This window comes from Sinocyclocheilus grahami, unplaced genomic scaffold (assembly GCF_001515645.1).
Source record: "Sinocyclocheilus grahami isolate Dianchi unplaced genomic scaffold, SAMN03320097.WGS_v1.1 scaffold290.1, whole genome shotgun sequence".
Lineage (NCBI taxonomy): Eukaryota > Metazoa > Chordata > Actinopteri > Cypriniformes > Cyprinidae > Sinocyclocheilus > Sinocyclocheilus grahami.
The window spans coordinates 205455-210191 of NW_015505469.1; the positions used below are offsets into that span (position 1 = coordinate 205455).

The following is a 4737-nucleotide window of genomic DNA, read 5'->3' on the forward strand; positions in this document are numbered from 1 at the left end:
GACAGCGGCGCTAAAAAGCACATCCGGGCTCTTCATGATTATACGTTTAATGTAAAACTTCACTGTTACATATTGTAATTGCAACTATGTCTGCCTTTGAGAATTGTTAATTGTTAATATTGTTTATTCAATGCCTGTTTTGTATGTACATTTGTTAACTTAATATTAAAAAAATAAAAATAAAAAAGCACATCCGGGATTTTTTAGTTTTATCTATGCATTCTTATTTATTTATTTCTTCTTCTTTGTCTTCCTATATAATTTCTGTATTCATGATGTAATCCAATGTTACATTAATTGTTGAAGTTAAGTGTTTATACTTGCAATAATAAAATAATAATAATTTTTTTAAGAAATTAGATTTAATTTTGAAATGATATTATGCACATTTTGTAACTCATCTCCAGATAATACGGAGCATTTTTTTTTTTTTTTGGTTGTAAATATTCTAGTGTCTTCTGGGACAAAGTGCAATTATGGTTAAAAGAGAGAAATGTGGTTGAACTGAACCTGTCCTAAGTATGGAAACTATGAAGAAGTGGTAAAAAAGGTTTGTCGATTAATGTTTTACTTTAGTTAGCGAAGAATTTTCTAAATCACCCCCCATGTTTATAGTATTTTATTTATTTATTATTTATTTTTATTTAGTCATTTAGCAGACGCTTTTATCCAAATAAGTATTTAAGAATTATTTTAGACAATACTCAAAAACTTTGTAGAAACAAAAAAATAAGAAAGCTGGAATCTTGTTAGATTTACTTGATAAATATAATTTATTATAATGTTTTATTTTATCCCCTTAGTTTATTCTATATTTATTAATATAGATGGTTTAAATAATTAATGTTTTTTTTCTTTTCTTTTTTTTTTGTATTCTGTATAAGTCTAAGCCCCTCATAAACCTGATGAATGTAAGTTGCATGCCAATTTGTTCTGTAAACTTGTGCTTTTTTGTTATACTTCAAAGAAAAATGAAAAAAGGAGAGAAAAAAAAGCACATCCGGGGTTTGCCGTATGGAGGACGAAACTATGGAGGACGAAACCTGCAAAAAAAAAACGCAAATAAGTAAATAAATATGCAAATAAATAAATGTCTGTATAAATACACGTATTCTTGTTTAAATACATGTAGAAATAATTAAACATGTGATTAAAGTAGGCAAATAAATAAAATAAATTGGTGGGCAAATGGAAAATGTTTAAGGAAATGCTAAACTCATCCTATTTATTTTCCTTTGATCACTCAGTTATTTCTGAATGTAGTTCTGCATTTGTTTCTCCTCTGCGCAGCATGCTAATGAGAGGGGGTCAGCCACGGACTTGCTCGGGGTCATGTGATAGCTGGGGGCGGGGCTTTCCCGCTGACAGGAGATGCACGGTGTATATCCAGTATAGCCTAGTAAAGTCACTTTTGCCGTTTAACAGAGCAAGATACATAAAAAACTGAGCTGTATTGTCCGTACAGTATCTGTGACTTTACAAACGACCCAACGAAATGGCCAGAGGTGTCATTTCCTGACGCCATTTTTTGTAACCCGACTGAGTCTCCAGCTAGAGACGACTGTAATATCAGTATCCCGCGGTCATCACACATCGTATGAAGTGGTTTAATCGAGGAACAGACCGTTTTTTCCCATTAGTTATCAGAACAGAAAATACAGGCGACAAAAGTATGTTTATTAAGCAAATAACGGTTCAGTATTGCGTTCATATTTTACATTGGCCACTTAAAATCTTTTATGATTTAGTTGAGAGGGGGTCAGCCACGGACTTGCTCGGGGTCATGTGATAGCTGGGGGCGGGGCTTTCCCGCTGACAGGAGATGCACGGTGTATATCCAGTATAGCCTAGTAAAGTCACTTTTGCCGTTTAACAGAGCAAGATACATAAAAAACTGAGCTGTATTGTCGGTACAGTATCTGTGACTTTACAAACGACCCAACGAAATGGCCAGAGGTGTCATTTCCTGACGCCATTTTTTGTAACCCGACTGAGTCTCCAGCTAGAGACGACTGTAATATCAGTATCCCGCGGTCATCACACATCGTATGAAGTGGTTTAATCGAGGAACAGACCGTTTTTTCCCATTAGTTATCAGAACAGAAAATACAGGCGACAAAAGTATGTTTATTAAGCAAATAACGGTTCAGTATTGCGTTCATATTTTACATTGGCCACTTAAAATCTTTTATGATTTAGCTCTCTCATGATTATAACTACAAAACTAACCCAATGAAAAAGTGTGAGATAATAATCAGTCCCCTTGACTGATGAAGTTCATACGCACGCGCAGGCAAACGCTCACGCCAGTTTATGACACACGAGCCGCCTACTCTTGCATGGCTGACCCCCTCTCATTAGCATGCTGCGCAGAGGAGAAACAAATGCAGAACTACATTCAGAAATAACTGAGTGATCAAAGGAAAATAAATAGGATGAGTTTAGCATTTCCTTAAACATTTTCCATTTGCCCACCAATTTATTTTATTTATTTGCCTACTTTAATCACATGTTTAATTATTTCTACATGTATTTAAACAAGAATACGTGTATTTATGCAGACATTTACTTATTTGTGTATTTATTTATTTATTGTTTTTGCGGGTTTCGTCCTCCGTATATTGCCCTAGTATCTAAATAAATCTGCTAGTGCTATGCATAGATGTAAATTTGGGAGAACAATACCTAAAAACATTATTAGATTAAAAAAAGGATAAAGCTGTCAAATGAGCTAATATTTGTAAACATGTATTTATTTATTTATACATACATACATCCTGGCTGTATTTGTACATTTTAATGATAGTAGTAATAATAATACTAATACAGTAAAAACGTGTTTTACTACTTTTATTTTCATTTCACAACGTACAGCGCATGTGGTAGCTAATACATCATACTATTTCTTAAATAAATAAACAAGCAACTGTCAAATCATACAAGCGGTTCATTTTCATTATTTTATTATCTCATATAATTGCAGTGCCACTCCTGTAATGTTTGTTATTTATATTATACTTGTTGTATTTTAATGACTTGTTTGATATGTTCCATGCTTTGCCTCAGCGGAATCGAAAGCCAATCAGAAACGCTACTGCACAACCACGTGACTGACGCGCCGTTGCCCCGCCCCCTCTGTCCGCCGATCAGTTCTGTTTATGGAGAAAGGAGCAGGAAGGTAAACACATGGTTAATCTCATCGAGCAGAGCAGTGGTCCTCTTCTTGCCTGGTATCTGTATATACGCTGAGCTGGACAAGGTAAATCATATTATTTAAGGCATATTGTAGACGAATGTAGCACCATATACTAATAACATTTGGATCAGCTTAAAAGCTAGAATATGTTTCATGCAAAGCTCTGTATTACCTCATTTGGATAAAAGCGTCTGCTAAATGACTAAATAAAATAAATAAATATTTTGTGTCGAAATAAAAAAACATGTTCTTATTTCCTATAACTTCAAGGTCAGTGTTTTTGTTATGAATCTGTGCATGAATAGAGATGTCAGTATCATTAATGCTGCTAAGTTATTAAGTTATTCAGCACATGGACACTGGATGTTATTGGGCAGAACATTAGAAATAATTTCCTCTGAATGTTGCTGTTTAACAGTGTTGGGGAGGTTACTCTGGAAATAGAAGTTCAGAATGTAATAAGCAGTGTAACTATTTCAATTACTTCATTAATGTAATGTACCTGATTACTTTTTATGACTCAATTCGAACGGTTAAATTCATTTTCAGACATTTAAAGCAAACATCTAAACATGTTAAGGGTTAACCTCACAGTGATCTAGTGCTGTCTTCATCACTTGAATTAAGATTATAATAATTTAATTTTAAAGCACAGCCACCACAAAATCGGACTTTAGCAGCTCTGTTTACTTTGAGATCATCCTGAGGTTAAATCCAGATTTAAAACCATAACAAGATCTAGTTTAGTAGCTATGATACTGTTATCTTTGCATAGTTACAAGAGGAAACACTGGCATCTAACAATGCCTTGGGGGAAAAAAACAGTTAATCTTAAAAAGTAAAGTATATACATAAACCCAAATAGGAAATAAAGGAGTTATCGAATAAGCATGTGTCCTATTCTGTGTCCTAATAAACTCCTGAAACATTGGTGTCTCATATTTTAGAGCCGTCAGTGCAATTCTGGAATGAAATCAATTAAATCTGTATGTGTTAAAATATTCAGATGTAACTCCCTTTGTAATCGTTAACATTTTCAGAAGTAACTGTAATTTAATTACACTTTTTTCTCAGTAACTGTAACAGATTACAGTTACTTTTATTTTGTAATTAAATTACGTAATTCCGTTACATGTAACTAGTTACTCTGCTGTTTATTTATTTATTTAGTCATTTAGCAGACGCTTTCATCCAAACAGAAGCGATCAATTGTAGTATTAAAACAACTAAAACCAGATCCAAAACTAAAAGCTAGAACTTTATAAATGCTACTTATACACGTTTTAAAAATAAAGAGATTAAATACAAATGACAAATACATACAACAACATGTCAACACTTAACATTTAAATGAAAAACAACAAAGAAAGCTAAAAACAATTCAAAATATTAAAGAACAAAAGGTATGAGTATAATAATGATTCTAACATAACACTAAGCCAAACACAACTACATATATGTGTATGTACAGCCACACACACACACACACACACACACACACACACACACACACACACACACACACACACACTCTCTCACAC

General features: G+C 33.3%; 1 protein-coding gene across 1 annotated transcript in view; it reads left to right on the forward strand.

Moving 5' to 3' along the window:
• Positions 1-3110: 3110 nt before the first annotated feature.
• Positions 3111-4737, forward strand: part of LOC107600698 (secernin-3-like) — a 14882-nt gene continuing 13255 nt past the window's right edge. Inside the window, exon 1 of the mRNA XM_016292654.1 lies at positions 3111-3259. The gene's annotated coding sequence lies outside the window, so the exon portion shown is untranslated. The remainder of the gene's footprint in view (positions 3260-4737) is intronic.